Source organism: Colius striatus, chromosome 3, assembly GCF_028858725.1.
Source record: "Colius striatus isolate bColStr4 chromosome 3, bColStr4.1.hap1, whole genome shotgun sequence".
NCBI classification, from domain to species: domain Eukaryota; kingdom Metazoa; phylum Chordata; class Aves; order Coliiformes; family Coliidae; genus Colius; species Colius striatus.
This window is the reverse complement of record NC_084761.1, coordinates 64,090,723-64,104,625: the sequence shown is the minus strand read 5'-3', so window position 1 is coordinate 64,104,625 and position 13,903 is coordinate 64,090,723. Positions and strand designations below refer to the sequence as shown.

At 39.9% G+C, this 13,903-nt stretch overlaps 1 protein-coding gene across 1 annotated transcript in view; it reads left to right on the top strand.

The window, feature by feature from the left end:
- The window catches only part of DCTD (dCMP deaminase), a 51,309-nt gene that overhangs the window by 967 nt on the left and 36,439 nt on the right, over window positions 1-13,903 (top strand). The window lies entirely within an intron of this gene.

Here is a 13,903-nt window from a genome sequence, read left to right as displayed (position 1 = left end):
GGGGTGTTACACCTGCTTTCTGAGATGTGACATTGTGTCTGTGTGTAGCTAGACTTATTCCTGCTTCTAATCTATGTACCTGCATAGCACATTGTTCTGGAACAAATCACAGGAGCAGAATTTCTTGAAAGCAAACACGTAGCAGGTAAGAAGAAAACTACATTGCTAAAGTGAGCAATGATAAAGGAATACCAAACCAAATAGAAAACAAATATTTTAGAGTTGCCTTCAAATGATTGCAGTAAACCCAAACAGCTAAATGCTAGGAACTGTTGAATTTTTATTTAAAGCAAGTCCAGCAGGTGATTTTTACACCCTCTTCAAATATTGGATTTTAGTTTTAGTGCTCCACATATATCAGAATTAAGCATAGCTATAGAAAAGAGGTACACAATTCCCTGTCAGAATCCTTCATTCTTATATTTTATCAGATATACTTAAATCTCATTGTGCACAAGTAGAAATTACTGTTTCTATTTTGCAAATGTACATAACATGAGCAAATCACTTCTTAATCTCCTCTTAGGAAAATGTTCACTATAAGCTCACTTTCCAGTCCCTTAATCATTTTCATTTCTCATCTCTGACTCCACTCCAATTAAAGGAGATGTTTTTTCAATTTAAAATAGAAAGAGAAGTAATTCCTTAGCAAAAGCTGCACTAATGCCAAATATGGGGTTGTGTGGCATCTACCCACTTCTACTATAGTTTCCACACTTCTTGGGCCATAGATTGGATTAGCTCCTGTCACAGCACCTGACTGGGACTTGTGTCAAGGATTGCTACTTTGATCTAAGCTGTTCTGTGACAAGGATTACTAGGATTAAGGCCACCATGCTCTCAACTTGTATACTTCCCCCCCCCCCCCCCCCCCCCCAGATACATAATTGTATATTTTCCTACTGAAACACATATTGTTTGCTTTTGGCCATCATATTCCAAATCTCTAATGCCTGTCTCAGTGTCATCACACCTGTTTTTTTTTCACGATTTACTGTCAGAGCAGGAAGTATTTCATCAGCATCATTTATTAATACTTTTCCCCAGCTACAAGACAGAAGTATTCCTTGAGTGTGTCTTCTTTTTTTCTGCATGGTTTTTAATTCTGTTATCATCACCCATGAATGGACCAATACCACTGGTGATAGCAGAATGTGAAAAGCTACGTTACACAATGTCAAGTTACAGGACTGAAGGTAGACCTGACTTTTTGAGCTCTGATGCCATCAAAATTATTCTATGGAAGCTGAAATGCATTTTAAGGTTTTCCAACCAAGGATTTGTATATACCTTTATTTTATGAGTGTCTATTTTGCTTTAATTAATGTAGCATTAAAAAGAGATTATTTTTCATTCATCAGAATTTTTAGTATAATCTTAATACCATTCATCACGATAAAATTTGTCCAGAAAGGCCACACAATTTCTGGTTTTTTTGTTTAATAAGGGCTAGTAGTTACCAATAATAACAAAAATATAATTCAAGAACTTACTTCAGCAGTACTGCTCTTGTCTTATATCATTGATACTTTATTTCACAATGTATAATTTTAGACTAACTACAAAATAATTTGGACTATCTGTTTATTAGTTTGGAATTGTTTTGTAAAGATATAATGTTTTTATGAGGTAAATTTACAACCCAAGAGAACACATTAAAAAAAACACTGGGCTTAGAGAAATTCAGTAATGCCACGTTTCTTCTAGTAAGGACCCCCTTGATATTTTAACAAATCTCCCGATAGCTTTTCACTTCCCATCTGTTCCTCAATGGCTCTTCCTATCTTCAGCCCTGAACCCTGCCCCCTCTCCAAAAAATCTCAGTCATCCTTCCTTTAGGAACAGCTTGACAAATGAATGCAGTAATAAAGGTTTAACACTCCTGCTGCTGCTCTGACTCTCCCCATCTGCCTGGGGAGCTGTAGTAAGAACACAGGAATGGACATAACCCCTTGCTGTAGCATATCATCTTCTGAACATTTTCCTGCCATATGAAATTGCGATTTATGGCTCAAATTAATGAACACATGATACCACCTCTGGGGGTGTTTAAGGGGGACCTTTTAGAGCCAACAGTCTGTGACATCTGAGGGCAGAAGATCCTTTTGGTTTCTGTAGGAGCAGCACCTGGACCTCTCTTTCCTACTGGGAGCAGGAGGGACAGCATGAGGTATTTTTTCTCTTGGACCATGGAAATAGGCAGCTTCTGTCTCCACAGCCAAGTTGCATGGTTTCACTGGGTGAGCCTGGCTGATGGCATCCTCACTGTTTTGCCATCAGCACAGTTTGAAGTAGGGAGGATGTTGGCATGCCTCTCCCCTCCCAGCAAGGCAGAGTAATTTGACTTTTTTATTATTATTATTGTTGTTGTTTTAGGTTTAGTGTTTTCTGCAGCCCCAGACAGACATTGCAACAGGTATTGAGCTTATCAAGATCTACTTTCAAGCTTCTTTTCATAGATTCACAGAGTCATTTTGGTTGGAAAAGGTCTTTAAGACCATCAGGTCCAACCACTAACCTAACACTGTCAAGCCCACCACTAAACCATATCCTTCAGTACCTCATCTATGCATCTTTTAAATATCTCCAAGGATGGTGACTCCCTGGGCAGCCTGTTCTGATGCTTAACAACCCTCTTGGTGAAAATATTCTTCCTAATCTCCAACCTAAACCTTCCCTGGTGCAACTTGAAGCTGTTTCCTCTTGTCTTATCATTCATTACTGGGGAGAAGAGACCAATCCCACCTCTCTACAACCTCATTTCAGGTAGTTGCAGAGTGATCATGTCTCTTCTCAGCCTCCCCTACTCCAGGCTCCAGTTCGCTCAGCTACTTCTCATAAGACTCGTGTCCAGACCCTTCACCAACTTCATTGTCTGTCTCTGGACATGCTCCAAAGAGGTTTTTGAAGAATTCAAACCACTAGCCTAGGCACTTGAGAGATACTGACTGCCACTTGTACTGCAATTCAGCGAGATCTAAACTGGCTTGAGAGTTGGGCAGAGAGGAACCTCATGAGGTTTAACAAGGACAAGTGCAGAGTCCTGCACCTGGGAAGGAGCAACCCTCTGGAGAGCAGCTCTAAAGAGAGAGACCTGGGAGTCCTGGACAGTAGGATGACCATGAGCCAGCAATGGGCCCTCGTGGCCAAGAAGAACAATGGCATCCTGTGAGGCTGAGGGAGGTTCTCTTCCCTGCCCTGGTGAGGGCATCTGGATTATGGTGTCCAATTTTGGGTTCCCCAGCTCAAGAAGGATAGGGAACTTCACAGAATCACAGAATCTCAAGGGTCGGAAAGGACCTCGAAAGATCATCTAGTCCAACCACCCTGCCAGAGCAGGACCACCTAGAGTAGGTCACACAGGAACTTATCCAGATGGGTCTTGAATGACTTCACAACCCATCTGGGCAGGCTGTTCCAGTGCTCTCTCACTCTTATAGTGAAGAAATTTTTTCTTGTATTTCTTTGGAACTTCTTATGTTCCAGCTTATACCCATTGCCCCTTGTCCTATCATTGGACATCATTGAGAAGGGCCTAGCTCCATCCTCCTGACACCTGCCCTTTACACATTTGTAAACATTAATGAGATCACTCCTCAGTCTCCTCTTCTCCAAGCTAAAGAGCCCCAGCTCCCTCAGCCTTTCATCATAAGGGAGATGCTCCAGTCACTTCATCATCTTGCTGGACCTGTGCTGAACTCTCTCCAGCAGCTCCCTGTCCTTCTTGAACTAGGGTGCCCAGAACTGGACACAGTACTCCAGATGGGGTCTCACAAGGGCAGAGTAGAGGGAGAGGAGAACCTCTCTCGACTTACTGCTCACAGCTCTTCTAACACATCCCAGGATGCCATTGGCCTTCTTGGCCATGAGGCACATTGCTGGCTTATGGTCACCCTGCTGCCCACCAGGACCCCCAGGTTCCTTTTGTCTATACTACTCTCTAACAGTTCATTCCCCAACCTGTACTGGTACATGGGGTTATTCTTTCCCAGATGCAAGACTCTACAGCTTCCCTTGTTGAGTTTCATTAGATTTCTCCCTGCCCAACCCTCCAGCCTGTCCAGTTCTCGTTGAATGGCAGCACAGCCTTCTGGTTTGTCACCCACTCTCCTCAGTTCAGTATCATCACCAAACTTGCTGACAGTGCCCTCTGTTCCCTCACTATGGTCATTAATTAATAGTTTGAACAGTACTGATCCCAGCACCAACCCCAGAGGGACTTGATTAGATACAGGCCTCCAACTAGACCCTGCCCCATTGATCACCACTCTGCCTTCTTTCCTTCAACTAGTTAACAATCCACCTCACTACCTGATCATCCAGCCCATACTTTCTCAGTTTTGTTGTGAGGATGCTATGGGAGATGGTGTCAAATGCTTTAATGAAATCAAGATAAACCACATCAACTGCACCATCACCATTTGTCTATCTGGTTACATTTTCATGAAAGGCTATCAGGTTGATCAAATGTGACTTCCCTGTGGAAAAACCATGTTGACTGCTCCTAATGACCTTCTTGTCCTTTATATGCCTGGAGACAGCACCCAGAATAAGTTGTTCCATTATGTTTCCAGGGATGGAGGTGAGGCTGACTGGTCTGTAGTTACCCAGCTCCTCCTTCTCACTCTTCTTGAAGACCGGAGTGACATTTGCTTTCCTCCAGCCCTCAGGCACCTCTCGTGTTCTCCATGAGTTACTGAAGATGATGGAGAGTGGTTTAGCAATGACTTCCATCAGCTCCCTCAGCACCTGTGGATGCATCTCATGGATTCGTGTACATCCAGATTGCTCAACTGATCCTTAACGCAGTCCTCAAAAAAACAAAAAAAACCCCTCCTTTAACCTGACTTCCTCTAGAGTCTGGAGTTCCCGAGGACAGTCTCCAGCAGTACAGACAGAGGCAAAGAAGGCATTGACTAACTCTGCCTTCTCTATATCCTCTGTCACCAGGGCACCTGCCTCATTCAACAGTGGGCCTACATTACCTCTAGGGTTAGTTTTGTCCACAATGTGTTTGAAGAAGCCCTTTCTGTTGTCCTTGACCTCCCTTGCAAGGTACAACTCTAACAAGGCTTTAGCTTACCTAGTTGTCTCCCTTATATTCATCCCAAGTGGCCATTCCTTCCTTCCATGATCTATAGAATCTCTTCTTCCACTTGTTTTGCCCAACAGTTCCCTGTTTAACCATGCAGGTCTCCTGGCTCCCTTTCTTGATTTCTTACTTGCTGGGATGCTCTGATCCTGAGCTTGGAAAAAGTGATTCTTGAATATAGACCAACTATCTTGGGCCCCTTTACCTTCTAGTACCCTGTCCCATGGGATGTCCCCTAGCAATTGCTTGAAAAGACCAAAATTGGCCCTGCTAAAGTCCAAGCTTGTGATCCTGTTTGGTATTCTGTACCTACCGCACAAGATCCTGAACTCCACCATCTCTAGAGAGAGTCCAGCACAGGGCCACCAAGATGATCAGGGGACTCAAGCGTCTTTCTTACGATGATGTGGTATCTGGGGCTGTTCAGCCTGGAGAAAGAGGAGACTGAGGGGAAACCTCATTAATCCTTACAAGTATTTAAAAGGTGCATGTCAGGAGGATGGGGCAACACTTTTTTTTCTGTAGTGTCCAGGGACAGGACTAGTGGTAATGGACAAAAGCTGGAACACAAAAAGTTCCACTTAAGGAAATTTTCTTTACTGTGAGGGTGAGGGAGCCCTGGAACAGGCTGCCCAGGGAGGGTGTGGAGTCTCCTTTCTCTGGATGTTTTCAAGACCCACCTGGATGCATTCCTGTGTGACCTGATCTAGGTGGACCTGCTTGAGCAGGGGGGTTGGATTAGATGATCTCTAGAGGTCCCTTCCAACCGCTGCCATTCTGTGATTCTGTGATCTGATAATTTTGAAGTAACAATATGACTCTGGAAGGCTCTAACAGCAAGTTTATGTCTGAAATGTATGTAGGACAGGGATAAATCAGAATCAATTATGCTAATACATTAATTGTTATATTAACAAATCAACATGTTCATGTTATTATACCGAGGTTTATAGTATTAAATTCATAGGGGAAACGTGTCACAAACAAGTGAACAGAAGGTTTCTCCTGGCAGGGGGAAACTTTGTGATCAGGGTGAAAGTATCCTGTTTTAGAAAGCTCGAGGCACTGTCAGAATTCAGTCTTCCAACATCTGCCTGTGCCTGAAAGATTCAAATCTGTTTGCATGCTTAGATTTCAAGATAACATGTAGATAACAGGTCACATGTGCAGGTACAGTGGAGTGTTTGGAAGAGCTGAACCTTGTAAAATAGCAAAAGCTTGGAAGCTTAGCAAAATACAACTTTAAGTTAAATAGCAAAAAGAATGGTATGTGTATATATGTATAATTTGACAATAAGTTTTGCCACTCTGTGGTAAGAATGATACCTTTAATCTCTTTCTGCATCTGAACATTTATTTGACAAACATAACCACTGCTTTTTTCATCAATATTACAAAAATTGTGCCTCAAATAAAAATATTGTTGTCATGGGACAAAACTTCAGATAATATATGCAGAAGTTACAGTAGCATCCAGGAGTCCATATTTTGTAGCTGTTTTCATTAGGGAAAACCTTTATTAACAGTTACCATTTTTTGTCTTAGCAAAGTGCTTTCAAAACATTTGCTAATTAAAACCTTTATATCTTTTAGACAGTAAAAGTGCCTTTTCCAACCTGCAACAGCTATGTAACTTATTTTATTAGTGGTTTAGTAATAAAGTCAGATAAACCTTTGATTTAATAATTAGCATTTATAAAGTGCTTTCTGCCTTCAAAGCACTTTGCAAACATTAACTAATTAATTCTTGCAACTGCCCTGTAATTTGGGGAAGCAAGTACATTCATACACGTTTGCTTGTGGTTTAGGGAAGAAAGTATTATCTCAGACATTTTATGAAACAGAGAATTAAGTCATATAAATTAAGTTACTCAAATCCACAAAGATAGAAACATTGTCAGAGCAGGAACTGAAGCTAAATGACTCTCGGCATCCTCCTCTGTGGTCCAGTCACCTGTGACTGATTTTTTCTGGAGAGGTCCAGCCAGGTCTGCCAAAAAGCAAAGCAAAGCAAAGCAAAGCAAAGCAAAGCAAAGCAAAGCAAAGCAAAGCAAAGCTTTGGATGCTAAGTGGGTCCCTCCATCTTCTCTTTACACAGTGTCTCAGGCTGCTGGTACATGCAGGTGTACCTCAGGAACACGTGCAGTGGCCTACATGACATGTTTGCCCAAGCGTGCTGATGTGCAGCCATCGGATACGGAGCGGACTGCAACAAAGGGTTACTGTGCGTCCCCTCTTTGGGGCTCCCTGCCTCTGGACACTCATAGACAGTCACAGCTAACAAAGCAGGTGTGTGGGGCCAGGAGCACGGAGTGGGTGATGTGGTAGCCTCAGCAGTAGGGTGCGGTGGGCAGACAAGCGATAGACTTCATAGTCTCCAGTGTTGTTTCTCTGGGCTATCTGACTTTACTAGTGAGCTCTGTTCACTCAGGTCTACCTGATGTTACAAGCTCTCCCTGACCATCACCATGGAATGAGGAGAGTATGAGCTGTGAGAAGGCCATGCCGTGGCCCTGTTGGTATCACAGGACAATGAGGAGTCATTTGCAGTGTTTTGACTCAGCAAAACAAGTAAGCTCTCTTGACTAACAGACTTTAGGAAATTTCCTGAAACGTTTTCTACAGCAAATAAAGGCTATCAACAAGATTTCAAAATGAATGGCTTGCTTTCAGTGAATGTAAGAATTCCATCAGGTACAAAAGACCAATTACTTATTCTTTGTTTTTCCTAAATGATAGAAATTAATATTACTTAGTAAGTCTTTGTGTATTTTTGTAAGTGTATTTTTGTTTGAGTGATGAAATAGTAAGCCAGACATTGATTGTACAGCTGCTGTGTATCAGTTTCCCTTCAACCAATGTTTAAAAAATCCAAGAAGCTTCAGGATATTTTTAATAGGTCAACTGAGCCAAGTTTTTATACATCATGGCATCTTCTTCAAGCAAGAAAACCAGTGAAACAGCAAGAGAGATATCTGCTAAGACAAGAGGTAATGGGAAGAAACTGGAACACAAAAAGTTCCATTTAAACATAAGAAAAAACTATTTTACTGTGAGGATGAAGGAGGGCTGGCACAGGCTGCCCAGGGAGGGTTTGGAGTCTTCTTCTCTGGAGGTCTTCAAGACCCGCCTGGACATGTTCCTATGTGACCTGATCTAGGTGGACCTGCTTCTGCAGGGGAGTTGGACTAGATGATCTCTAAAGGTTCCTTCCAACCCCTACCATTGATTCTATGATAAACAATACAATTAAATAATGTAGGAGGTTTGTAAAGACCTGGAGAATTAAGGGCTAAGCATTCCTTGGTGATCAGCTCTTTGTTAAGTATTGAAGAGTAACTTTTTGTGATTCTGTTTCTGTAAGCCGGGTCTGTCAAGTGGAGACTACTAGAAAATAGAACACTGCTGCATTTTATATTTGGTGTGCCAAGCACTATTTCTCTATGGAGATGAACAGATTTTTTTTTTAATTTGCTATTTTATTGTATTTATAATTAGCCGTCTGGAAAAAAAAAAAGTTCTCTTTTAGCATCTGCAGTGATGCATTGATTCTTTCATTACAGCAAATACACATGACCCCCGGTGTTCAACTGTAAACAATAATAGTTACTGGCTTCATTAGGAAGCTAGCAGATGGCTTATAAGTTCTCATGGTAGCTTTTATCCATTTGAGGCTTGCAGTGTGCAAATGTTTGTCTTTTAAACAGGATAAAACAATGTAAAAGGGATTCTGTGCTTTGTTTTTATTAGTAGCAATTCATTTGTATTGCAGATTTCAATCTGAGTATCTGAGTTTACTGTTAGTTTTTCCTGGCTACAGGTAAAACACTCTTTGGACCTTGCTTCAGCCTCTCTATCTTTCTGTACCAGAAGAAATTAGGTCGAATACCACTTCTGGAGCTGTGACAGAGCTGTATTTCTCTTAATAGGAGTCAACTGATAAACCTAGCCCGCCTTGCCTTGCCTTGCCTTGCCTTGCCTTGTCTTGCCTTGCCTTGCCTTGCTTCCCAAATCAAGTAGTGCCCCCTTCAGCAGAGAAGCAGCACTGCCTCCGGTTTGGCCGGCATGGATCTGACCAGGGAAATCATTACTACCATTTTGGCATTCCAAAACACTGTTTCCACAGCCAAATTTTTGTGATAGTTTTGGAATACCTGATAAATAACAGCTCATTTGCTGTCATCACCAGTCTGGTGTCTGGAGTATGATGAACTATGGAATGCTTCCCAGTTAGGCTGCAGGCAGTTGCCATGACTGTCAAACATAACTGCCGCATTTATTACTTGACTAGGCAGAGCTATCTGAAGACCAGTTAATCTTCAGTAACAGTTTTATTTTAGTGTGTCTTTGATGGCTTTTCTCATACTTCTAATTCAACACAGGCTCTCACTGTTTTCATGTACTCAGTTTTGATGGTAGCTGGAATCAAACTACATTGTCAAGAAATAGAAACAGGGGTTGTATATTAAATATGGTGTTAAATACTTTCAGCTTTCTTTGAAAGCACAGACATATGGTGATGCAAACTCACTCAAAGTGTTGCACTGCTGTGTTCTTACTGGATCTGCACATAGAGGAGCCAGTAGGTAGTTTATAGTTGGTGTTCATTCAGTATTGGCTGCTCGTAGTTTCTTCACACTACAGCATAAGCATTTGACTGGTTGATTTTTAAAACATGGATGCCTCTCTTCAGATAGAAATCATCCTTTTATTTCAGAAAGAACTATTAAAAGTCAGAAACCTTTGTATAAGAAAAGTCTTATTTTGAGGGCTTAAACAAATCTTACTGCATGGGCCTTGTGTTTACTTGTGTACAGTAAGGTTATGAGTATCAAGAGGCTTTTTTTGAGTAAACAGTGATCTAGTGTACCTTTAGAGTTTCATATTGTATTTTCATATTCTGCATTGGGCTTTAAGTTCAAAGTTACTTCTGTTTGGAGGGACATCTCTGCCTCCTGGGATAGATATTGGAATTTTGCTTTCAGAGCATGTATTTTGGATTTTTTTTCTGCTTTCTTAAAAATATTATTTGCATAGAAAACTTTCTTTTTTCTAACCACATCTGCTCTTGCTTCTACCTCACCTGAAGATCTAACTCTTTGTATGTGACATCTTCAATGAAGAATAAGCAGCAGGAGCGGATGAGCTTTCAAGAAGTAAAGATCCTATTTTCATGCAACTGTACTAGTAATTAAAAACGATGACAGGGAAAAAAAGGCAACTTAATATGCAATACCTTCAAATGTAATTTGAAGTATAATAGTTTCAAACCTTTCCATAAGAACTCCCAGACTCTTTAAGTGGTTTAGACTTGAGAACAGTAATAATTGTCATTCAGATTAATGGGTTAGTTTTTCTCATCAAAAGACACCTTTAAAATAAGTTTGTGGGTAACAGTAAGAAGTTTGAAAGGGGTTTTTTTCCCTGTGGTTTGAAATACAGTTAGTTAAATTCCTAAGTAAACTGAACTTCTATTCAAGTCTGTATATGAAGTATAGCTGTACTCAAAAAGCCATCCTAAGGCCTGCTGCAAGACCCCCCAACACGTCTTCCACTACAGAAAGTATGCCAAACTGTATATTCAGCATTTACTGTTGCTTCAATAACCATCTCACCTTTCCTGAAGATGGAAGCATTTTCTTGAAAAACAAAAGTTTTACCATTTCTTATTAATCACTACAAAGCTTACAAAGTTGGGCACTAGAAAATACTTTGTAGTAGTAATGCATCCCACAATTCTATCATTTTCAAACCACTGCAGAAATTCAGATTTAACTTATGCCTATTAACTTATGCCTATTCTTATGCCTATTCTGTGCTCTGCTCTGCCCTGCTCTGTTTTCTGTCTGCACTGCAATAGTTTGAGATCTTGAACATTGTTAATTCTCGTGACATGTGAGCATGATTCATGACAAAATAAAGTCATTGCTTAAACATCGGACCTAATTCCATTCATCTTCAAAGTTGTAGGGTGGCCAAGTTGGAATGCATAAACAACTTCTGCCATTTTATCCCATGCTATTTAAATTCTTTCCTTGCTATATAGAAGCAGTCACAGCTCTCAAATGATGGATGCACCTTTATTGATTAGAAATAGATTTATTCCTGATGGGTTTGGAAAAGCTAGGCATTACATATATATATATGTATACATACATACATACATACATATATATCTAAACAATGGAAGGCTGCATAATTTAGATCCCACAGAATAAAGAAGTAGTGAGGTATTGATGATTTATTGATTACAGCTTACATTCAGATATCATGCAGGAGCTGATAAATAATGTAAATATTTTAAAATTCTGTCAGTGATAATCTAAAGGGAATAATGTGATTTGCAGTAATACTTGGGAAAATTCCTCCACTAATGCTTGCAACTAGAATTTCTCATACAACAGGCTGAGGTACGGCCTATGGGCTACTCAGGGATTTGGTGATGCCCATCTGTATCAGCTAATTCTTTCTTCCTTTGCATTTCTATTTTGTTTTCTGTTCTAGGTTTTGGGTTGCTTTTTTTTATATGGGTTTTGGTTTGGGGTTGTTTTTTCAGTTTGGTTTGTTTTTTGTTGCTGATTTGTTTGGGTTTTTTTCTCTATGGGAGGGATGTGGACTTCAGGAATAAAAGGAGGCAACTCTATGGAAAACTGTTACTGTAACTGCTGTGAATAGGACCTACTACTACATTTCAATGCTTCAAATTTCAGTGGAATTAAGAAAGGAAGAGGCTAATTAAGGAAGAGGCTAATAGAGGTTGGGTGTAGCTATGATGGGTACAGCAACCCATGCAGCTATTAATATGTTCCTGGATAAGATTAACTCAAATATTTTATCTTCACTTTCATGCAAACTATTGGAATATCATCACAGGTTTGCTTAGCTGATGCCTTAGGCAGCCATACCAAATGTTTGACTTTCTTGTGATAATAAACAATCAAAGGTAACTGAAAGTGCCTGTATTTTTATAATTGATTTTGCAGTTGATTGTCTTTCAAAATTAACGATTCTGCTGTGCTCAAAAAATAATGTTGTCAATCGATGCCTGAAGCCGTATTATTTTTATTGCAAACATCAAGGATAAAACATCACTTTTGTCAATTACAATTTGAGGGGATAAAACAGATTGTTCAGAAAAGTAGATAACAAAAAATACAATTTTCAGGACCACCATACAGACCTTAGCTGGTTACCATTTAGTTATAAATGGACTACCAATAAGTACACTTGATATATAAATTCTTCTCCATGTAATAACATGAAGCAAGGAACTCACAGTTAAGTCCTGTTTTTTTACAGTACAGTAGTAAGATTGCTTCCATTTCTGCTTCTACCCTAATTCCATTTTCATAGCTTCATTCACTACATGCCTATTAAAAACATTATTGTATTTCTTCCAACCTATTAGAAAGGCTTATCAAAATTTCTGGATGTCTTGAAAGCTTTGTAAAAGAAACAATTAAATAGAAAATTGTTCAGGATGCCAAGAAACTGTTCTCAAATACATTGGGCCTGGTTGTATTTGTCATTGTACTAACAAGGAGAAGGAATACCACTGGTGCCAGTTGTGCTAACAGCAGATTGCTCTATTTTGCATATTCTACCAAAGATGGCCATTAGTGTTGCAAAACTGAGCATTCAAAAGTTAGAAACTGGCAATATTGTGAAAAGAAGACTTAGGAGATTGCTCTAGGGAGGGAGAACGGGGATAATTTGCATCTCAATGTGTAGATACAAAATCTAGAAATCTACCAAAGGTGGATACCTGAATGACTTTGAAGAAAAATTCCTTATGAAAATATTAGATATGAAGTATAGATCTAAGATTCATCAGAGAGTTTGACACTGCCTTTATATTACTGTCACCTAGTAAGATGAGGAAAATATATGAGATATGTTAAGAATTAAACAAGAACAGCCATAGGCTAATTCAGAAGAATCATAAAAGAGCACCATGAACACTCTCCATACTTAGATTTAATAATCTCCTCTACTCTTTCATTTTCTCTCTCTTATTTTTCTTATGCTGCACTTCCTATCTTACTATTTTGATTCCTTCCAATAATCAAGCATGATGACTATCCTCGTTTAACCTCTGCCCTAAGAATACAGGGAAATATATAGGAATCCTTTGGGTTTGCTTTGTTGAGGAGAGGTCTGTGTTACAGTTTTGCTGGTCTTGCATATGAAACAGAAGATAGATCCTGTCTGGTGATCTTTTCTTTCTGCAAGGATTGATTCTATATTTTATTCTCCCCTCTACTTTCAGCCTCTCCAGAATTTTGTCTGTCATAGGGGTAGATATTATCCTGATAGAGGCTGTCAAAGAAGCAACTATGTCAAGCCCTAGGCTCACATTCCTCATCCTCTAGGTTTTAGTTAACTTGGCTTGAGACTGCAAAATACCGAGATCTCAAATCTTCAGCCTTCAAATCTATGAAAAAGCAATATGGAGAGGTGAGAATGAGCTTTATGTGTCCAGAATTGACTGATTCTCAGAAGATGAGTAACCTGTTAGAGCTTCTGGGGAGCTGCAGGTTTTGAACTGCTTTGCTGTAATCTAGGTAACTGAAGCATGAATAACGAAGCAAGATCATGACCTAGCACCTTCAAGAAAGACAACTGCCTGACAGCAAGTATTAGGGTTTTATTAGCCCCAGATGCAAAGGTGTAAGAATGCACAAATAGTCCCTAATTAAGGCCTCTTACCTTTTTTATTTTCAGTCAGAGTAGACTTAGTGCCTCTATGAGCCTTTCAAGTAGCATCACTTATTTCTTTGCTTTAGCTTCAGCCAAATGTTTATTTGTGAG